The 24,940-nt window shown below is 32.1% G+C and overlaps 1 protein-coding gene across 2 annotated transcripts in view; it reads left to right on the forward strand.

The window, feature by feature from the left end:
• The first annotated feature begins 2,618 nt into the window (after positions 1 to 2,618).
• The window catches only part of LOC106463097 (ubiquitin thioesterase zranb1-B-like), a 59,121-nt gene continuing 36,799 nt past the window's right edge, over positions 2,619 to 24,940 (forward strand). For both annotated transcript variants that reach the window (XM_022390656.1, XM_013923076.2), the window contains exon 1: positions 2,619 to 3,048. The gene's annotated coding sequence lies outside the window, so the exon portion shown is untranslated. The remainder of the gene's footprint in view (positions 3,049 to 24,940) is intronic.

Genomic DNA, 24,940 nt, shown 5'->3' on the forward strand with positions numbered 1-24,940 from the left:
TAAAGTTTTTCTTCATTACCCATTTAAGCCGTCTCCAGCCATTATTAATCATTTTTCTATTGTACGTACATTGATACTTAATATTCTGAAATCCATAATTTTTAGCCAAAATCAAGGGATTTATTTGTGTTCTAATAAATATTATTCAGATTTGAAGAAACAATTTACAATATGATTTTTTTTTAGGTTATTATACCCTATTGAACAAAAGTATGCATGTTGTCAAAAATTAGTGTGTCATTCTTACGGGACTATATTTTGATATATATGCCCATGTACTACACTGTACAAAACATATTTATTCTTGATATAATGAAACTACCCGAATAACAAAGGACATTCAACAGAACACCTGACTTGGAAAAAAAATGCATTTTGCAAGCTCAGCACTTATAGTCTATAACCATAACTATGATCACACACATCCGCAACATTAATTGACCGTATCTTTAAAATGATTTCCCACATATCAACTACAAAGGGTGCAATCTCAATTGATGTTACTGATAACCTCATTTTCTTACACAGAAAGAATATGAATACTAAAAAGTTTAAAAGTGTCAAATGTAGAGTTGTAATTAACAGTTCTATAAATGATTCCATAAATAACCTAGAAAAAGAAATTACAATTAAATAATCACATAAAATAAAATACAAAGAGCCTATAACGAGTTTTATTGTTGTTGTGTTTTGTGTGTGTGTGTGTGTGGAAAATGCACAACTAAAGTTAAACACTCATTTCTCTTTAAAAACCGCAAAATTTAATAAATATCACTATGAAATGGGACCATGCTGTCCATACGGACTAAAGATAGACTGTATTGAAAAATATTTAATGTTGGATATGAACATAGGAAACAAATATTACCAATTCAACATATTATCTAAAAATTCCTAAATCATCAAAAAAAATGGTTTGATCATGTAAAACGTTACATAAAGAAATGTTGGATAGAAATATAACTTATTCAAAAATAAACCAGTTCGTGAACTTGACGAATACCTGTCCTACGTAGATAACTAATAGAGTGTTATATTAACATTTACACAGGTGAAAAACTTTGAGACTACTTCTATTCATATGCAGAACCTTATCCATTCTTTTATCAGGATAGGGCCCAGAGTAATCCAGTTTCTAAAATGAATATTCTACTTTTCAAAATCACTTTTATTTGTTTGTTGTTAAGCACAAAGCTATACAATAGGCTATCTGTACTCTGCCTACCGCCAATAACGAAACCCGATTTATAGAGTTATAAGCCCTCAAACTTACCTCTGAGCCATCAGAAGACTTTTCAAAGTCAGGAAAATAATTAAGTAAAATTCAAACATTCCTTGGTTGTTGTTTTTTAATTTTAAAAAAAAAATTATCCTTTCTTGTTTATAGTTATAATACTTGTTTAATGTTTAATTACAGTCAAAATTGTTTGTTTCAGACATACACTAGACATTTATCCGGGGTATAACAATACTAATATAACCTTTTTAGACGATTGTATTTAAAGATGAAAGTTCTTTAGTATATTTTCCATGTGGATTTTGATTAGTGATCTGAATTATGATGATTTCATGAGAACAATGAACTTTTTTTTTTTTTTGGCTGTTTAATAAACAACATTTAATTGCAGGATTATTTATAAGGTGTATTTATTGTAGACATATCACTTGAAATACAAATTCATATGTCATAATAATCACGAGCATTGAAATATTCGTTTTTTGTGCTTTTGCTAAAGCTTTATTCTATTAGAAAAAAATATAACCAATACACCTGAAAGGGTGAGCATGTCTGGTGGAACGGGGATTCGAACCCGCGACCGCAGATTGCGAGTCGAGCGCCCTAACCACCTGGCCATACTGGGCCCCGTAGTCTTTGGACCAATCTCAACCAAACCTGGTAGGATGATACATAAGATTAAGGACCATGTCACAAGGTGGTTATCACCCACCGTGATCTATGCCCAGAGCAAAGATATGTTTGTTTAGCTAATGACTCCACAGTCTGGAACCAATTTTCAAATATAAATTTTGGAAAGGTAGGAGTAACGTTCAGCTAAGACATTTTTATTCTCCTAATATTGTGACTGGCCTTTGGAATGGTTGCCTTCAGAAAACACATACGCCTTTTGTTGTCCTTAAATATTTATGTTATGTTAAAAGTCATTGAAAATTCAATCTTGTCTAACGTCGCAAATGTTTGATTTTATGTTCTGGTGTAATATGAGTAATACTTTGTTTGTATTTAGTATATTAAAACATAGTCCTTTTACCGTATACAAAAAGTAATTCAACCATTTTTCTCCTTGCATAAGAAGTGGCCAACCCCTTATTTGGGTGCACAGAAATTTGATTATCCCCACAATTCTCCCGGTTCACTCCCTTATAAATACTGAGCGTTCTCTGACACACACAAATCATTCTTCAATAATTGTACAACATAAAAGTATTATAAAAAGCCGTATGAAATACAACAGAAGTGATATTTTTAGTATTTCATTAGGGGGTTGCTATGGCATACACTCTGTAATAAAATTAAGTTAATATAAAAAAAAAGGGCAAATTGTTTCTTATTAATTTAGAGACATCTGGTGATAGACAAATTCATTAATGGTGACTATCAAAACAACATAATCGTAGGCCTAAACTTCGCGTATTTTGCAATTTATTTGATATATAAGTAATATATATAGATTAGAAGGAATACTAGGTCAACGTTAGTGAGATACTTGCTATGTGAATTTTGTTTTTAATCTTTAAAAAACGGGCTGTCTGATTTCGCGATTAAGAATGTGATTTTTATTTATTTCTAGTATTTTGAATGTTTAAATTTGTTTAAAATTAAAGGTATACAACTGAAGTTATTTACACTGGGTTACTTAGTCAAAATAAGACTTAGGCTTAAATTGATTAAGTTAGTTAATTGCAGCCGTTAAGAAGGTGTAATATTTCAATCGTCGCTGCTTGTCTTTGCATGATTAACCTACCTCTATAGCCTCACGTTAATTAGTCTGGAGTCCCGAGTTGTGTGGTTAAACCAACAGCCTATAGGTAAAATAGCTATTTGCTTCACAGTGTATCTAATTTTGTAACTTGAGTAACATACTGATTTGTAATAATAATACTAATAGTATCAGTTATAAGATTTGCTGTAAAACTAAAAAGTGGAAGTGTAACTTAAGTGTTACACTTACAACCTAAGTTATGGTGTCTTACTCTTGGTAAAATAATACTCTTTTTTATCTAATTTTGACAACATTATTTTTGGCAAGTTCTGCTATTGTCTTAAAGATAAGAAGTTAAATAAACTTTTAAAAAGATTGTGTTCTCTTGCAGGTAACTCAACACATAAAACAAATATCCTTAACATTTAATTTTTAAGGACAAGAGATCTGTTGGCCCATTGACTCATTGATTGAGGCTGCCGTATCCACTAAGCTAAGTTAAGAGTTAATAATGTAAACAACCTCAAGCCCAACCCTTGTCACTCAAATATTTATTAAACTTTTCACATACTGGATCCACCAAGTCTAAAAGTAATCCATTCTAAATGTCAACCATCCTGTTACTAGAGCTAGAAAAATAAAACTGTCTTAGCAGAAGATGACTTCTAGCAGAGCTCGCAAGGCAATAGATTTGGGCATTGTATTTGTTACAGTTACATTAATATTTGTTGATAATTTGTGTTACTATAGTTTTTCAACAGAAATGCATTGGTTGGTTAAGGAGTGACATGTTTTGGACTTGTTTTTATTGTAAGATCTGGCAACCTTGACTCCTAGTCTTCTGTAACATTTGTGTCACCTTGCTCTACCATTCTTATCATGAAGTACAAAGAAAGATAATAGATCAACACTACCAATTCCCTCAACAATCTTAAACACCTCAATCAGATCCCCTCCATCTTTCCTATTTTCAAGAGAAGACAATTATAGAAATGTTAACCTGTCATTGTATGACAACCTTTCCATCCCAGGTATCATATTATTAGTCCTTCTTTGCTTCCACGGTCCCTAAAGATTTCCCACTTAAGACAAGCATCTGAATTTTACAGCCTATTTCAAACCACATCTATACTACTATAATACATGTACGCCTCTACTGTCCCTAAAGATTTCCCACTTAAGACAAGCATCTGAATTTTACAGCCTATTTTATTCACCTGATATAGTTCATTTTTCATACCATCAAAGTTACCTGTTCTATATTTTGGTACTAAGGTATTGTTAAGCATCATTTTAGCATAAAATAAAACCTCAAACCTAATTATGTGGTTATCATCAACTCCCAAATGATAAAATATTTAAAACAAGGGATCACTTGGTCTTTCAAGGCTGTCATTGTACACTTACCACTGAGAAAAGTAAAAGTTTAAATCCACCTTTAATTTTTTAGTAAATTATCAATTTCCCCTTTTAAAACTCCTGTAGAATATTGAATATAAGCCAAAATAGTTTGTAATTTCATTGTTTAGGTTATTAGGTCTAATTTGCAGCATTGTACTTAGTTTTGGGCTTCTTACCTTAGGAAGGATATTGAACAGTTAGAAATGGTTCGTACATGTATTATAGTAGTATAGATGTGGTTTGAAATGATATTAGGAAATCAAAAAGGGCATATGACAAACAATTGGCAAAATATATTAACATTAACAAGTTTTTAAGTATGTTGAAAGGAACCAAAGTTAGAATGGGATGTCGATCGACCTTTAAAAATTAAGATGAGGGGATTTTGGTTAAGGATTTCAAGATAATTGAACATCTACGTTATTATTTTTTCATCATTCTTTATTAGGGAAGGTGTAGGGTGTATTCCTTAAATTGATCTTTTCATAAAATTTATAATCAAGTCGATAACTAGTACGATTCAATACTGAAAAACTGAAGAAAGATAACCATCTCTTCCATGTAGTATTTATGCTAAGACAGTGATGGAAAAAATAAAACAGATTTATGGTATGCAAACCTCAATTTTTAATGAATCTATTAAAAATGGTGAGGTACCATGATACTGAAGATTAGCCAATATCATGCTAATTTTTAAGCATGGTGGGAGATAGACAATGTCCAAGTAACTATTGGATTTCTACTTCACTAATTGGAAAATTACTTTAATTAAGAAATACTACAAAAGCATTTAGACAAGTTTTGTATTATCACAGTCATTCTGCATGAATATAGATAGGGAAGGTCATGCATGTGAATTTGATAACTTTGAAAATGTTATATTTTATCTAAATATACATGTAGGTAATGAGAGGAATTTAGTGAACTTGGACTTTTAGAAAATTTTTTATGGGTGCCATTTTGAATACTTTGAGAGATCGCATCTGTCAAGGCAGCAAATAAGCTTGTTAAGTAGATTCAAAGTTGTTGGATTATAGAAGGCAGAAGGTTATTATAAGTGGGGTATAATCACAGTGGAATATGTTACAATTTGTACATCTCAGGAGGTTTTCTGCTGAATATGTTGCTATTTGTTATTATCATTAATGACATTAGTAAAGGCAGGAAATAAGCTTGTTAAGTAGATTCAAAGTTGTTGGATTATAGAAGGCAGAAGGTTATTATAAGTGGGGTATAATCACAGTGGAATAATGTTACAATTTGTACATCTCGGGGGGGGGGGGGGTTCTGCTGAATATGTTGCTATTTGTTATTATCATTAATGACATTAGTAGAGGAATAACCAACAAAATGATTGAATTTGCAGATTATGTTAAATTGATTGGCATTTCAAATTGTATTAAAAATGCCAAAGTTTTGCAGAGTCTGTTTGGACTATTTTGTTAGCTGGAGTAATACCTGGCAGATGGTGTTAGATCTTGATAAAAGTCAAGTTGTGCATATTAGTGGATTGGATATGTGACAAAAAAAAAATGGCCAAACAGTGTGTTTATAGTAAACACATGAAACTTGTCATGGAGATATATCTTGATGTACTGATTTATTTAAAAGATGAAGGCAGTTTTGAAGTGACATATTGTGATTTCATATTTCTAGATCAGTCTTTCTTATGAATTTAGTCTTACTCAAACTTCCATTATATTTACTGAGTTAATCATGAATAGAATAATAATTTAGTACAGATTCTTATGGCCATTATAAACTTTGAACTCTTTTTTTTTTTTTATAAAATTATCTTTTTCAATTTACATAACCTGGATACTTGTCATTAGGGGTGTGTATCTAATCGTATTAGTGAATAAGATACGTATTTAGATACAGAAGTTTTACCAATGGTTTGTTACAAAGTTTGACAGTCTTGTCTATAATTTGTCGATATTACTAACATTGTCTTATTTAAGTACTTTACACTTTACAGTGCTTTTTCAAATTCTCAGGTTTGATTAACTAAATGGCAGCTGACAAGAAAAGTAAAGTAAAAAGTTGATATGTCTATCTATTTCGTTATTGTTAATTTATGTCACCTTGCATGTAATGTTTTGGATAAAAGAAATGAAGACAACATGTAGTACTCGATACTCATCTTCCTTTATTGAATCATTAATTTTTAGCAAAGAATACTTTTATTAGAAATTCTGACTTTTTCTGTCCTTATAATGTTTACTGAAATTTCGTGAAGATACTTGTATTGAATCGCTGTATTGCCACAACTCTACATAATTAGATCCACCACCACAATGACATAGAGCAGTACACTGTAGACATTTACCATTTTACAACCTTAATAACTAGCATATTTCAAAACTATTCAAAGAACAAATGCTACTTCTGACAGAGTTGTCTATACAAGTTTCAGTTTGTCATCTACCTCTCTTCAGCCACATGATTCTGATTTGGTAACATTTGCTGTCTGCAATTAAATGTAACTTGTAGGGCTGTTCAGTGAATATCAGGGCAGCTTGAGTTGGGGAAATATTTTCTTGTGTTTGGTTTCTGTGGACAAACATCACTATTATGGCTGCTTTTACAGTTGTGAAATTACTGATGCAATTAAGATAAATGATAAATTGTTCATTCATGGCAAGAGCTTCATTGGTGATAACACTGTTCATTAGTTACAATAGTGCATTTATAACATCATTAAATGTGTTCCATCTGTCCATGGCACATCTTTTACTCTTCCTGCAAAGAACAAAACTGTGTCACAGCCTGTTATTGCATGAAATAGAAGCAACACTTATATTTTTTCTCTTCTTTTTGGCCAATAAATATTAGCATGTCATTTACATTAATAAATTCAAAGTTTTTTCCATGCCAAGTGCAATGGAGAGTTAAACGTTTTCCAATTTTTTACTTCTGCAGTTTGGAAAATTACTACTGCCTTAGTATCAGTAGTTCCTAAAATAGCATGATTGAGCCTTTGTGTCTGCTTGGCATCTTGTGTATGCAGAACTATTGTAGTATCTGCTATTTTAGAGTTTAGTTCCTAATGTTTTCTGAGGCTGTATTACTAGTACCTTTCACCAATTGTAATTACAATTGTCTTGCATTGTGATTTCAAGTTGTAGATAAAGTTTAATAAATGTGAAAAGAGCTCAATCTTAAATCAATTAACATGAATAAATTGTAATACCTTATTATTAATGTTTGCCATAATTCTGATTTGTAAATTACTTAGATATCATTGATAATTACATTTCACTTCACCTAGTTTACACCATTACAGTTTCTGTTCATGCAACTAATTATATAAGTAGCACCTAGACCACTGCTGTGTCTGATGAGGCCTGGCTTTGGACAAAAGGCCTGTTGGCACTGGATATGACACATATAGTGTTGTTTGCATATTATGACATATTTGTCTTTATGTCACAAGTTCTTATAGTAGATTTAAGCATGAATAAGCAGACAGGTGTGGGATGCCATAATTGATCCATTTTTCAGAGTGGATATTCACTGACACATCTTCAAGGAATTAATTTTATAATATTTTTGCTTAAATGTGTTATTTTATAACATATCAGAATGTTAACAGATTTAACCTGGCTTGTGCCTGAACCCAGGATCCTAGGTCTACATTTGTGTTCTGAAGTTAGTGCATTCATGGTTCTTACACTTTTATCAAAATATTGATTAATCTTTGTTGATACTACTGTAATTTCTTCTATCTTGTTGGCCAAATACACCTTTCACAACCTAGAATTTTAATTTTTGTAATTTTACTTTCCTCTAAACTAAATTTCAGATTAATAAAAATGTGTTTTAAGTACCTTACATGAAATTTTCATAGTCCCAGCTCCATAATAGTTGTTTTTAATTGTATGCTTCATGTCAACAGCTTGCGAAACTGTAAATAGGAAGTTTCAAGGTGCTTTATCGTAACAAATGTGCAGATGTTGCTTTAGCTTTAATTGATGTGTCATGATACAACATATTGTGGACCTATTATTTGTCCTGAGCAACATAAATTTATTCAAAATGATTGGTACTGGCAAGAATCTGATTGTAATTCTTGTTAGTTTTGGTGCAAAAACCATAAACTTTGAGATTAAAATTCCCAGTTGCCCTTAATTTTAAGCCCTGATTGTCCCTAACTATATTTGCAGATAAAATAAGTATAAAAATTCCTTCTAGTTAAATTTGTGATTTTGAACCAAGAAACTATCACAATCCCTCTTAAAACTTAAATAAAACTTTCTTGACTTTTGTTTTTGATTATCATTCTCTATTTTAAAATTGAATTACAGTAAGAAATTTAACAAATGATACTTATCCATAGTGGAATTGTATTTTTCCTTTGTTATTCTTTTTCTTTTGGAAAAAAAAGCTAGTGTTTGCTTTAGGCAAAATTACAGAATAGAAGTAGCAAGTTGGAAAAGTTATTAAAGGAAAGAAAATTAAAAGACAATGAAAAGATTCTGATATATTTGTAATAGAGGGTTAATTAATTAAGCATACAGAAAGTTGTTTTTGTGGTTTTGTACGGGGAAGAACTTTAAATATAAATTTCATACTAGTTGTTATAGTTTGGGATGGTGTAGAAACAGCAAATACAATAATATACTGGGAGGAACTATAGAAAACTTAATTGTAGTGCATATTGAAGTTGATGATGTTAGTTATGGTAAATCTTCAACATTAGTAACCAAATACAAATAGCTCCTTCAGAGCTTTAAGGATAGAAGTTGTTAAATAGGTATTTTAGGAGCTCTTCTTTATGATTGGTGCACATAAGATATTTTATACAATGTGCAAATTTCAAATGAGATATTGTAAGTGATGTGTCTAGACTGATGGGTAAAGTGTATATCAAATTATGTGTGTTGATTGTTGAAAGATAAAAACATGGATTATGTTGTAGGTTAAATCACTAAAGTCACCAAGGTATTACTTAGATGTATACAGCAACCTTCAAAAACCCACCTCAACAAACAAAAATACTACTATAGGTAGCTATTCTTGTAACAAAAGGCACTGCAACATGTATGCTCACATGAACCAAAAAACATGTGTGCAGGTCCCTAATTTTTTACAATAAGGATCAGTATAACTGCATGTGAAAATGTGACATTCTATTGTATGCATGTGTTGTGGAAAATTATACATAAGAGAAGCCATTAGATTATTAGCAGAACATACCTGAGAATATCTCAGAGAAATTATCATTCCGATATGCTATCTTAGCTCTTCTCGACTTATACAACTCTCTATAGGTGCAAATTTTTTCTTGCCACTAGCTTTGATACTCCCACCTACCCTCACATGTATTTATGTGGAATATCTGCAGGAAATCATGCAAATGATTATCCAGCAACCTTCCACCAATAGGAGTTTAACACAACTTCTGTTGTCACTAGCATCCTCTCTTCCATCCAGCTCTTAATCACTTTTCAATTAGCATTCTAACTATCAGCATGTATTTTGTTCATGTTTCAGACTATATTTTTATTTCACTGATATAGTTTACTGTTTATTTTGGCAGCACATATTTTTTCTGTACTTTATTGAATTTTTACAGTTTTGGAAATTCTGTTTTGAGAATTTTTTTTTCCCCATCAACTCCACTGGTTATACGCTTGCAATTCCACATGACATCTACTACAGCTGTTGTAACTACTACAGTTGATTTGACTGCCATTTCAATAGCATCTGAGCAAGCTTTAACTGCTAAGGAAATAATGACTTTGGTTTGTAGGTAGGGAGTTGGCTTCTTTTATGTAGTCTTCTGGGTCACCCAATGATTGTCTTCACATATCATGCAAAGGTTTGCCTGAACATGATGATGAGTATTTTGACAGCCTGTTTCCCTCTCCTGCCTATGCCTCACAGTTGTGTATTGTTTCAATGGAAGTGCCTAGGGCTCCTAGCCCACTTGTAGACTTAATCAATTGGGTATATTATGTTTTTGGACACTGGACCACCTATATTTGGCTTACAGCCATCAAATTCTTTTATTGACTTGTCTTATTCCAGATGCCCTGAATCTTGTGCAGATCATTTATCATGTCACAACAGGATACTCCCTATGGGGTAGTTATTGGACCCATAGGTATTTGGATGGCTCTGTGCTTTTTGGGGTGTTTCAGAGCTGGATGCCTTTGCCATTCATCTCAATTCTCAGATTCCACAGTTTTGGTCTCCTGTTTCACATCCTTTGGCTGGAGTGGTGAACGCTTTTAGTCAGGATTGGATGGGTATATACTTGTATGCCTACCCTCCCATTTGTCTGCTTCCCTGGTCCTTTCCATCATCCAGATCACTCTGTGTCAAGTTCTGTTGGTGATTCCATATTGGCTGGCTCAGCCGTGGTTTCTACTTTTGCGCCAACTACTGGTGTCGCCTCTTTCTCCCACCCTCCTATTTCAGCTGAAGTCCAGTATGTGCCATCCATCCATTTCCACATTCAGGGTCACATGTGACTTTTGTCAGATCCTTGGCTCAGTATGTGGCATCCTTGATTTCCCATTCCATCTGTCCTCCCTCCATAGCAGTATACCAAAGAAAGTGATACACATTCCCTCTGCATCACTTGTCTTCCTTGCCCTGCCTTTCTCCCAGATTGGAACCTTAATGTCATCCTTCATGCTCTTACAGCTTCTTCATTTGAACCTTTGTCATCCTAATACGATGAAAGGAAGTACTCTGTTGTAATTAAAAGTAAACTTGATAAATCGGATAAACAGAGTAAAATTTAATGAAAGTACAACATTTCACCAGGTTAACCTTGCATCATCAGGTACATCAACTACAATGAATACATTGAAACTACAAATATATATAATAATACAGTGCAAGGGTACATTGAACTTTGATTGGGTAAATTCAACAGTAAGGTATGATGTTTCCGGAGAGTGTTTATTGATAGGGCTTGACTTCTTGAGGGTCAATGTCCGTAATTAACAAAGTAGGAGAATATAAGTACTCTTTCAAAAATATAAAATATTATAACAAAATTTATAAATTAAATACTGTAACTTGAAAATTGTAAATAGAAGTAATGTGATTCACAGAAAATAATATAAAAAGCCTTTTTGAACATCAACATAGTTAAGTTAAAGTTAGAATAGATACAACTGTGTGCCAGAATACTTATTTATTTTAGGCATAAACTGACTGTTTTATAAGCAAGGCTTCCTTAATTTTATGACGGTTTATATTTTTTTCTCTGCTAAGAATTTTAACATTATCAACATGAAATGAATGACCATATTTAGACATATGTTCATGGACATGAGAAGGTGGTTTGTAATGTTAATTAACTCCGGTGGTTACTTGCCTGTAGGTTTCTCCAGTGTAAGTTTCATCGCAATTTTGGAAAAAATTGTGAAAAAAAACAAGATATTGATTTACCGGTACAATTTGTGTTTCTTTCCAGCAGAAAACTAGGTCAAATTTTATCAAAAAGATACAAAGATACTGATACATCCTGTTCCATATACCAGATAAAGTGTCCCCCCCTTCTCCTAGTGCAATATGGGAGTCCATGCCACTTATCAGTTCCTAGCCATTGGGGTGGTGGACCATGGAGGCTTCCTCCTGAGTGGCATCACTCCCACTCAGTTGAGAGTAGGGCAGTGGTGTTCTGCCAGTGTATTGGATATTCACATTCATCCTACCACAGACCTGATGTATAATTCCAGATGCCATCAGGTAATGGATGATGCAATCTGCCAACATGCAGTTCTGTTCCTTCTCTGGCTGAGGCACCCTCCTGTTACCACAGACTAGATGATACATTCCCAATGCTGCTTGGTGATAGACTGGAGATACACTCCCATGTTGCTGTCCACCTTCTGACTATCCCCTGAAGGTTGGTTCCTGGCAGATATGGTGATGGTTGTGTTGGGTGTGCACACATGGTGATGCAGGAGAGGTCACTCCTTTGTTTCCTCACTTATTGCGACACATTTTCACGTGGGCAAAGTGTATACATGGCTCAGAAGTGATGTAGTCTCCCACTGGAATGTTGCCTTCCATTTATTTGCACACCCCATGGTATTTCTTTGGGTTCTTTCTCATTGGAAGGATCATCTTCTCACTGGACCCTCCTCCAACTCATTGTGGGATTCTAGCGATTTGTGAGCAAAGGTAAAATATTTTATTATAAGTTTACATTTTCCTAAACTGAAAATGTATTTCTGTTAGAAACTTACCTCTTTTCACATTCCCACCCGACCTTCCCACTTCCAGTATAAGTTTTGTATGTACTGTCCAATCTTGAAGAGATTAAGGGCTGCACAGAAGAGAGGGTGCTAGTGACGATAGGAGTCATCTCCTATTGGTGGGTGGTTGCTGCATGATAGCATGCAGATGTCTCACGTGAGGGTAGGTGGGAGTATCAAGGCTAGTGGCAAGCAAAAATGTGTGCCTACAGAGGGCAGTATAAATTGAGAAAAGCTATTTGTTATTGGAGGAAAGTGCCTATTGGAATAATACATTTTCAGTGTAGGAAAATGTTAATGTTGTCACTCAACACTTTAATTTGCACGACCATACCTTTGAATATTTTAGAATACTTTTTTTTTTTTGAGAAAGAGCCGTATGTAAAATTTTAACCATGAACTAGAAAAACAATTTTGGCCTGGGAACTATCCAAAGCAAAGAGATGAATGAGTTAGGATGGTCCTTGTTTGCAGGTAAAATTTCATATTAAAAATTCTAAAGCTCTCATCTTCTAATTTTGTTCTGCTCTACAAAGAAAAAAACTTTAAATGTCAAACATCATACATTTTGGACCATATTATTTGCTTAGGTTGAAAGTCTATAGACTGCAGTGGCCTGGTAACATATATACTATGTGATATTAAAACATACTTTTTATGCAGTATAACTGATTTATTTAAAATATATTATTTTTTGATTGCATATACAATAGTATAACTACATAATTATATGGTTTTGATGTGGATAGTCACTTTTGCATTGTTATTGTTTCCTTTTTGCCATTAGGAAAGTGTCTTTAATGATCCTGCACAACTTGAAGGAGGAGTTGTTTTTGTCCTTTTTTTTTGTTATGAAGGCATTATACTTCTCAATAAGGAGCACACTTCTTCCAACATTGTCATTTACCACATTCAAGTGCTGAACTGTTTGTAGTGCCTCCCTGTAGTCCTCTCTGAGCTCGCATGATGCAAGGCCATAATACAGATGGATTTTTGAGGTACCTGAAGAAACCTGTTTTGTTCTTTGTGACAAAATCCTCAGTTGACATATCCTCAAACTTTCTGATATTCAGCTTGATGTGCTATATAGGTTCATCCATGCTATGCATATCATCATTACCATCACTCATTTCGTCTCTGTGGATACAACTGAATCAAAGAATACCAAACCATTAAGTTCCTCATTGAGATACCATAAATGTACAGCAAATTTTTGCCAGCCAAATTTTGAAAGAGCAGATTTCACCTTATAATTAGCAAGACATAGTTGGAAGTTAAGATTGTTGCATAGAGCAGAAATGATAGACTCAAACAACAAAAATGCAGATTTTATGAAGTCTTCTTTCCTCACAGCCAGTGAGCTTAAAGTTTCCAATAAACATCCAGATTTTGAGGGCATATAATACCTTGGCCATCCTTTCTGCATAATGCAGTACTCCAGGTGCTATAAATCATACTCACAAGGAGGTATGACATCAAAAATGGTTATGGCTTGTTCAAGAAGCTCTCAGTAATTGTCTGTAGGTTGGCTGACCTAAAGTTGTTTTGTTGCACACTTAGTAGCACTGTCCTTAACTTCCTCTATGACTTCTACTACTTCATTATGATCAGCTACAACTTCATAACTGGACTGGACCAGGTATTTCCAAGATTACTGGAATCAATTGAAGATTACAGTACTTGGACTAGAGGAAAGTCCCATACAGTCTTTGAAAATATATGCCAAGACAGATTTTAAGGTTAGATGCTGGCATATCAAGTACAGAATATTCTTGTTTAATCATTGTTCTAACAGTGCACATACTCCATTTCTGTGACCTGTGGTGCTTGCTGTTGTTTCAAAGCAAACTGTTTTTACATGATCAGTGACTCACACTCTTCCAGTAAATTTACCACAGCAGAAGCTTGAGCATCTCCAGTGCTATAAATCAACTTTGGAACTCTTAAGAGGTGGTTTTCTACTGCTCCAAACATGATCACTGGTAGATGATAATCTTGTTCTTTCCCTGTGAGATCTTTAAGGAGCTTATTACCCCAGTAAAATACATGTGGAAATGATGACTGGAACTGTACCTTTACATTTTTGATAAGTCCTGCACATCATGACCACTACTGTGAGCTATGGCAGTAAGGTCAAATGTTGCCTTTTTGTCACTTAATCTGGTTTTCTCCATAATTGCTGCTAAATCAAGAGTAATAATATTTCTTCTTGCTCTCCTTTTAGGTTTAGAATATTATGATTCTCCAATTACTTGTCTATCCTTATCATTTTAACTATTACTGTATCCATCAACCTCATTATTACTGCTATGAGATGATTCCCAACAACTAACAGTTTCATTCAAAGTTTGTTGTTCCTGCTGTGCAAGCTGTTTCCTGTCCATACTTGCCTCACTTTTTTTTATCAACCCTTGATTATTTAAAGAAAGAACCATACCTACCTAGCTCATACATCTATAACATCCTCTTTCCCTATGAGCAAGAATAAATTTATTTTCTTGCGGAATTTTTTGAGAATTAAGGCGTGTCTATAAGTGATGTTAAAAATGTCATCCAAATTATGGACAAACTCTGCTTCATTAGCTTGCTGTGTTTAAGTTTTCCCTTTTGAATCTTTCAGAAAGCTTCTCCAGTTTGATAATGGCATGATTTTCTAGATGAATTGGAATTTGAGTCTTGTTTCAAAAAGCTGCAGCCTTCTTGATCACAACTGTTGATTTTTCATAAACTGTCTTCTATAACATTTTGTGATGGTAAAAAAATACACACAGCACATGCCTGTTCAAAGGTAATTTGCTTCCTATTAGTTCAGTTTTTTCTGAACCAAGCAGCCAAATTGTAGTCTTACTTCTTGTTGCAGCATCAATTTGCAGTGATATGCTGATACAGTGTTATCTGAAATGGTACAGAAAAATCTGCTGAATGTTTATATACCCTCACAGAAATTCTTGAAACTAATATGATGTCATACAAAATATTCCAGAAGTAAAAAGTGACAAGATGAAATGTTCTTGAACGTTCTGAATAATGTGGAATATTCTGAAACATTTTAGAACATGCAGATATGATACATGCTACAAGATAAAATTTTAACTAGCATGAGCAATGATATGAATTGATTACTTGCTTACATATGGGGAACAAAATGATGAGGTGAGAGTATTGTAAGTAAAACTTCAACAATAAGGACCTCCTTGATGAATATTTTAGCTTTTTTTTGTAATGTTCCAGTCCTTTTATTTTAACTTTTTTTTAGTTTTCTTAATTAATTAATTTTTTAGTTTGTAGATATGACTTATAACTTATGTTGACTAAACCTTCAATTACTTTTATTTTTTAACTTTTAACTAATTTTCATTTTTGGATTTTTTTTTAAATGTGATAATACATATTTTTATTACATTCTTATTCTCTATCGTATTATTTCAAGTGTTTGAAAACATTTTTGTACACATTTACTTGTTATATTGTCATACAACCTTTGAAATAGAACTTTTTCATTTATGGATTAAGTGTTCAGCAACAGATACCTGAAGAAAGGAATTAAATGATCTATATATCTGTAACTAACATCTTGTCCTTAGTGGATAAAGTGGAACAGTTATCAGGGTTGAGGAGAGATGTATGCATGCAATGTGTTCTATCTAAGCTGGATGTGAAATAGTACTTATGGAATTTCTAAATTACTATTGGGATTATTTGAACTACATTTAGATAGTGGTAAGGGAATTTATTTGATCATGAGGTGACTAGACTGGTTGGTAATACTAACAGGGTTATTGAAAACTAGCTTAGTTTATATTCTGCTAATAATCTAATGCTGAAAGTCTTTGTAAAAAAGACTAATTGATTTGGAATCTTTGATGACAGTTAACCTGCTAAAAATGCATTTGGCCAAATGATCTGTTTTAAAACCTTTATTATTCCTTTTTTATACTAATGAGTTAAATGGCTATTTCTAAATATGGTTAAATTCTGGGAAGAGTGGATTCTGTTGAGAATGGTTCTTGTATCCAAAAATGTCATGACAGTCTTAGTGAATGGATCAGAGTAAGGAAGAGGAGTTTTAATATTGATAAGTTTCAGGTTATGTATGGAGTATGAAAATGTGTAAAGGACTTGAATGATGTTTTGTGAGAGGAGCAAAGAAATTATATAGTAAGAAAAAGAGAGAGGGATTTACTGTTCATAAAACTATTTAAAGTCCTGTGTTGAGTGTTTAGATGTAATGAAAGAAGTAACTAGGGTTTTTTTTTTTTAACTCAGATGTTCAAAATAGGGAGTGAACAGTCATTGTATAGGTAGTCTGTTTGATTAGTGCCATCAAAAAATTTGAAATGTTAACCTGAATTTAAGATTTCCTTTTGGGTTAGAGTGATGAACGTCCGAATTAGTTTGTCTGAAAGCAAGTGATTGACAGGGATGGCACCAGCCTCTTCCCAGTGAGGGGGCTGAGGATAGAAAGACAGAATATTGGAGGTGATGCAGGGCTACAGGGAAGGTTAAGACACAATTTGGGATAGCTTCTGTACCAGCAAACCACTTCTTACTACCACCACTGTCAATTGACTTGAATTATTTTAAAATTATGTTTAATAAGTGTATGAATGAAACAGCTGCATAAGCAAGGTGGCTTGGATGATCTGAGTGGTCTTCTATCTTCTTGTTTTTTCTTATTATTTTAAGTTGATCCATGGTTCTAGTGTGTCAAGGGAGTTTCTGCTATCTTTGGGATCTCAAGTTAAGAAGACTAAGCTACAGTGTCCTACAAAAAAATAAGTCACTGGTGGTCTGGAAGACATCCATGAAATAGTCATTACTTCTGAACTTCAAACTCAGTTGTTTATAAATAAAGATGTGTTTAATTGGTTATAAACACTGACAAGTGTGTTAAAATATACAGTTGATCACTAATAATAGAAGCAGATAAAAATAGAATATGTGACTTGGACTGTTGTCAAACAGCTGCATAGTCTTTGAAAGTGCACATTATTTCTCTACATTTGGACAAAGAGAAATATAGTAATTTTATTTGAACAAATTAATCTCTAAATAGCACTTGTAACTGTCCTTACCTATGAATGTAACATTTTCAGCTGTGATGAGTTAGGTAATATCATCATTAGAAAAATAATGAAATATTTGATAGCAGATTTATACATAATTTCTTATTTGTGGTCTGTTGTTGAATGTTCACAATTGTAGTTATCTAATTGTTAACTGCTGTTTGTACATTGTGCATGTTAAGAGTGATTAACCTTATGTTTTATTTTAGTTTTTGTTTATTGTGAAACCTACTGTAACTTACCTTTTAGATTAGGAAAGTTGAATGTTTACTTTGAAAATCATGGGTAGTATGCTATAATATTTATATATTAAGATGAAATTCAACCCTCATTAATGTAATTGTACATTTTAAAAAGTTCACTACTGTATATAGTACACGTGTGCATATGCTACTTTGCAGGTATCATCTAGCAACTAGCACATTTCTCCAATAGCTCATTCAAATCATCAAAAGCTTGATTTCTACTATATTTAATTCTTTGATACTCAGAAAAGCCAAATGCTTTAGTAAAATACAGAATTTTAAAAAATGTGGGAAACAAAGCAAAAGGATAAATACATGTATTTGTTTAGTCTTTATCAATCTACATATATGTAATTGAAAAAAAAAAGACAATATATCTAATAGAGCTGGACAATTAACTTGATTAATTGATATAATCAATTATCTAAGCATTAGTTACATGGATTAGTGTCAGGTAATTGATTGATCAAAATTATATAAATTGATTAATGTAACAAAAATAGTCAACTAATTGAAATTGGTGTTCTGAATTATTAGTTTTCAATTATTCCAACTATACAAGTAATGAAAATATTGCCACTATGATTTCTCATTATTGTTTTCAATTATTTCCAGGTTGTTAAATCATATAAGTTAGTGTTTCTGATTATTGCTATTTTCAGTTATTCCAACAATCCAAGTCTCATGAAAATATTAGATTAGTTGAAAACAATTTATTAATAAACCTGATTATTACTTGATTATCATATTCCACTAATCATCCAGCTCTAATAACAGATCCCAGTCTCACCAAACATGCTCGCCCTTTCAGCTGTGTGTGTGTTATAATGTGATGTTCAATCCCACTATTCATTGGTAAAAGAGTAGCCCATAAATTGGTGGTGGATGGTGATGACACTCTAGTCTTACACTGCTAAATTCAGGATGAATAGCACAGATAGACCTTGTGTAGCTTTGTGCGAAATTCAAAAACAAACAAACTAACTAATAACAGATTTAAAATGTTTTTGTTAGGTAAAAGTACTATTTAATTTCAGGGAAATTTTTAATTCTAGTTTGGGAACTTTTAGGGCCTAGAACATTGGAAGTAGAGTAACATGTAAATCATTTATATGAGTTCCAAAATCATTGTGTGCATGTGTATGATTTGTTTTATTTAAAAATACAGTTGAACTCTAAAATTATTTTTTACACAACATGCAACATCTGATAGTTTTTACAAGTAGAAAGTAAGTTGGAGGTAATTTTCATTCCTAGATATTTGAATAAAAGTAAATGTACTCATGTGGCTTTCATAATTTGGAAGGAAATTTTTGTTAAACCTGTCAACATAACTTCTACATTTGTATACAGGTGTATCATAGGAATATTTTTATTAGTTTCTCATTCTTAAAAGCTTTTAAAATATTTTCTCAACAGTACAAGTAGATGTGCAATACAGGATTGTTCAGTAGAAAAGTATGTTTAAAATATAAATTTTTGTCCAACTATATATGTTGATTAAGTATCCAGAGAATATTTTGCCTCTAGAACTCTTTTTTTTTTTTGTAATTTTTATATTAACAGAAAGATGTTATACTACACGAAACAGTTAACAGATAATTGGTATTTGTAATATTATAGTAAAAGTAGCAATTCATATGCTGAACTGTCTTTATTTTTATATGTAGGCTTTTTTCAACATTGGCCTTTGTTAAGATCTTAATTTAATATGAATGGGTGACTACATTATACTCACCGAGGGCATACTTCAATACATGTGATTTATTCAACATTCTAAAACTTATATGTTCCTTTATTCCTTTCAGAATCTTTCTTGTAATAGAAGTGATGTAACCTAGCTTGCAACAAGAGCAAGTAAATTGATAAACTACACCTTATGTTTTCAGTGAAGAAATACAATCATTATAATGAAGCTGGGCACTTAATTGATATTATCTATTACTTTTGAGTATTAATTACATCAATCAGTGTCACGTAAAATAATCAGTTAGTCAAAATTATGATTCAGTCAATTAATTTCACAAAAAATAATCATAATTAATGTTTCTGTTTATTCCACCTATCCGATATTGAAGTGCTCAAAGTATTGCCATTATTGTTTCTCATCATTATTTTTGATTACTTCATGGTTGTTCAGCTTAATCAATTAGTGTTATGACTCATAAAAATAATCAACTAATCAAAATTAGGGTTTGATGTAAGTTAATGTTAACTACATTCAAAAAATTATTAAATTTTCTATAACACAACATATTCACAATGTGGGGGAAGGCACACAAATGTCTTATATATCTCAGAGAGTGCACTAGCACTGTCTATGGAGGAATGCAATGAAAACAAATGGCTGCCACTATTGCAATACTACATAAACTCAGCTGAAACCTGCTCCAACAGCCTCCATAAGTCTGATATGAAGAGTCATTTCTTGAGCTATACCCACTTCCTACTTTGACCCATAAAGTTTCAACTTTAGCCTTTAAGACACTTCTGTGGCCAATGACCATCAATTAATTAATCACGCCAAACACTGTGGAAGGACATTAAGAGCTTGGTGTTAAAAGCAGGTAACAGAAAGCACCACCACTGCCACTACTTCAGGGATAGAAATAATGAAATATAATTATATTCACTCAGATGATAGCTATCAGGAAGATTACATTCCCTCATGTAAAGTTGCATTTCCTCATGAATTGTTGTTTTTTATTTAATCAGTGCAATATGTTTACTTTCATTGGTCATAACTAAAGGAATACGGATGAACCACGCATCCCCTATCAGGAAAGCCAACTAAAATGATGAAATTCCTCAAACAAAGTTGAATTCCTATGGAATGCGGGAATGTAGTATTTCGATCACTGTACTTTGGCTGCAGTGTGTATATCATGTTTTAAGTATATACATATTGACTTCTTAAACCGTATACAAAACTTTTGGTGAGGTAATAATGAATACTGTAATAATATGTTATGAATAAATTGTGTAAAAGTTGGGATTTTTATGTTGTTTATCATAGTATCCACCCCCACATTTTTTGAAGCTCATTACCCAGACAAAGGACGAGTACCTTAGCTTGTTAATAATATTTTGGACTATTCCAACTATCCAAAGTCAAACTATATATATATATATTGTCATTATGTTTGTTGTTAAGCATAAAGCTACACAGTGAGCCATCTATGCTCTGTCTACTGAGGGTATCAAAGTCCGATTTTCAGTGTTAAAAGTTTGTTCTTTAATTCCAATTTGTTCATCTTTGAGCTCGCATGGCCTGGTGATTAGGACGATTGTATCGTGATTTGAGGGTCTTGGATTCAATTCCAAATGCTGCCAACGTACTTATGTTTTCAGCTATGGGGGCTTTATATTAATTTTTGTGCTATAGTAAAGCTACTACTTCTATCTGCAAATGCCCTTAATTTTGAACTGCCAACTAGAGGAAAAGCAACTGGCTGACAGCACCCACCTCCAATTCTTGAGATACTTTAGTGTTAAATAAAGTGTAGATTTAATAGATTTTTTTACATTGTGTTATGTTTTTAATTTATAGTTTCATAACTATATTCTGTAATATTGAACTGTAAATATGCTTTTACATCATGCTACATCGTAATTTATAATTTGCATAATAATTGTTCTATAGCAAATAATTAAAGGAAGTACCTTGTCATGTAAAACTTATTTATTATCAGATGCACAGGGTATAATATCTGTGGTTAACCTGGCATCATCAAGTACAGTAAATCCCTGATGTACCTATTATACCAGGTTAACTTAGTAAAATGTTGTAACCACAGATATTATACTCTGTATATTTGACAATAAACAAGTTTTAAGTTTGTTCTTTAATGTTAAATGAAGTATAAGTTAATTTTTTTTCTGTATTATGTGTTATATTTGTAATACCACACGTTGTTTTATCTTGAATTTGTGTTCTGGTAAAAGCTGTGACAGGCATTGGCACATCTAGAACCCACAATGTTTTGATCATGTGACAAACATATTATTTTTCTACTTAGTTATGCCAGCTTTTTAACTGTGTGATAAATTATAGATTAAATGTAATAATTTTCAACAAATTAATTAATATAGCATTAAAATTTGCAATTATTCAGTCATTTTATTAAGATAAAATAAAAACTGACATATAAATTTGCTTCTGTATTATACTTTATATCATTTAGAATAATATTATTAAAACACTCTGTAATCCAGGGATTCTCAACCTTTTTGTTCCTCTGTACCCCTTAGCCTTGGGAATTTTGAAAGGTTTCCATGTACCCCTATAAAATGAGGGATCAAAAATTGATAAAATTATATTGCTTTTATATTATTTTATTATGAAACCTGTATGTGTGAACTGCATAAGGATCTTATAGTATTGATAACATCGATAAATTGAACTCAGCGTATATTTATGTGAGCCACTTTGCTCTCTGTAGATTAAAACACCATGTAAAGTGTAAACTATGGTTATACTCTCAGACCCCTACGTACCCCCTGAGAAGTGCAAATGTACCCCAGGTTTGGAATGTCTGCTGTAATCAATTATGTATAAATAGGTTGCCGTTGCAATATAGCCTTCATAAGATCTAGGGGGAGGATTGTTTTTGCAGTAAGGTGACTGGTCTTGAAAGAAAGGCCCCAACCCTAAAAGTTTACACTTTTTAATTCAGAGAACATAGCCACATGTTTATGTATTTATCAGTGAATGACATTTTTTAGTTTTGTTGTTCACTTGAGCAAATTTTATAATAAACCATTCCTCAAAATGTAATTTTGATGAGAACTGATTTGAAATTATATTAGGCAAAAAGTCCAAATCATAATGATTGTAGTAAATGTATGTTAAAAGATAGCTGTGATTTCATTCTACCATTATTATGCTAATTTTTGCAAATATAGCTTTTATTGGATAAGTTATTGTATTTTACTTACTATTATTTTTGTATAAATGTCACAGCTTTGTTCCCAAAGCACAGAAATGTAAACAATTTGTTTTTTTACAGCATGATTGTTTCGTTTATTGATGGAGACTATACCAGTTGTTTCCCATAATTTGAAACATGATCTACATACAGTTAATAATTGTAGTAGCACTCAGTTAATTGTGTTTAGCAATGTGTCTCTCACATGATACTATTGCTAAGTGATGTGTAGGTGTTAATACACTTTATGTATCCATGCTTTACCCTACCCATGCTTTAGCATGTTATGAATACTCATGAGGGAGTGTTCTCTTGTTAATTTAAAAATTATTGCAAATAGTCAAATACTTTCTTTGCAAGTATGCATAATTATTGATCTATGCTGTGGTATAGTTCAACTGTGACATTTTTTAAACAAACATTTAAAATGTGCATGGTGTTGTGCAGATTGTGCCATTCCCATAAATAACATTTTATGTACAGAAAGTTGAGGGGTATTTTGTTTTGGGATAGTATTAAAATTATTAAAACTTTTTGCCCATAGAAAGTTTGTTTTGAAAAATAAAATATATACAATTATATACAATTCAAAATAGTAGTTTTCCTTCACCATAACTTAGAGTTTAGGTATTTAACAGTGCCTACATATTACTGTGAAACAGAAAAATTAACAACTTGCAATATTTATATTATTAGGCTAGTTTAGTTAATTTGAAAGTTATTATTTTATTAGTTGAATTTGGGATTTTGTATCAAAAATACATAATTGATGTTTTAATGTATAGTGTGTGCTAAAGAATAGAATTATCTAAAGAACTGTTAAATGTTATTAAGAAGAGAATTTGGCATGAGGCATGTAATTTGATTAGAATTACTGTTTTTCTAGTGTATTTTAATTTAATGTCTATTCAGGCTACTGTATAAGAAACAAGTGCTTCAGCCTTTAACCCATAGGCCTTATGGGAATTGAATATGCTATAATAAGGGAAAACACACAATGAATATTTGCTAAAAGAATGAATATAAAACTAAAAAAAATTAAAGTAACTTTATTCTTGTTTAGTTAGAATCCATCAAAAACATTTTCTATTTTAAGCAGTTGTAGAAAGTGCAGTTTAATAAAGATTCTTAGTTTTTTTTTAAATCCTACCTACATACCCTAATTGTTTCTGACAATGTTACCATAAACATAATGTGATTTTTTTTTACCTTATGTGCTATGACAAAATAAACATGTAATAAGGTAGACAATTAGAGATGTGTGTGAAATAGGCATTTTGCTGTTTCAAAATAAACTGTTCGCTCACTTCACACTAGGATATTTTTGTGTACAAGATAATAGAAATTTATAGGGAGTTTAGGATTAACAAAGTAACTTAACCCTAAATTATTGTATCTGCAGACAGTATTTCCTCTGGCTTTTTCATATTTTTTGCCACACATTTTAAGTCAACTTTATATGTTATTCAAAACATTTAACTCAAAAAATATTTTAGAATCAATATTTGATCAATTTCTAACATTTATTTAGTGTAATTCATGAAGAAAAAGTTAACATTTTGATATCTGCACAAGTCTAAGGATTTTTGCCTATAAACAGTGCACTTAATTTTTTCTGAATCTTTCTGCTCATCACAAAGTATAACTACTTTTACTGAGAATCTATCGCTCCTTGAGAGTAAATACACATTTTTAGGTTTTCAGTCATTTCCTGTTTTTCTTGCCACTTGTTTATGATGTCACATCAAGTGATTTGATAATTTACTTAGTTTTAAAAACAGCTGTAAAGAAAGTTTAAATATGATTAGGTAGAGCATGAATTAGACTTTTCATATGATAGTGGAGTAAATATAGTGGTATAATGTGGCAGTAGCTTATAGTTGTATGGGAAAGTTACTAGATGGAGTGAAAGTGTTAATATGTTGAATTGTATCTTAAATAAGAAGACGTCAGGCAAGCTTTGGTGAATACAAAATATTCTGATGACTCAGATTCTTGTTTAATGAAAAATATGTGTATGGTATTCAAACAACTTACATAAAGTAGCTAATGGCTACTTAATGACTTTTAACAGCAGTCTTAAAGTTTTAAGGGTTTTTTTTTTACCTGTTATGGTAACACACATTTTTGTTATTT

Source organism: Limulus polyphemus, unplaced genomic scaffold (genome assembly GCF_000517525.1).
Source record: "Limulus polyphemus unplaced genomic scaffold, Limulus_polyphemus-2.1.2 Scaffold50, whole genome shotgun sequence".
Lineage (NCBI taxonomy): Eukaryota > Metazoa > Arthropoda > Merostomata > Xiphosura > Limulidae > Limulus > Limulus polyphemus.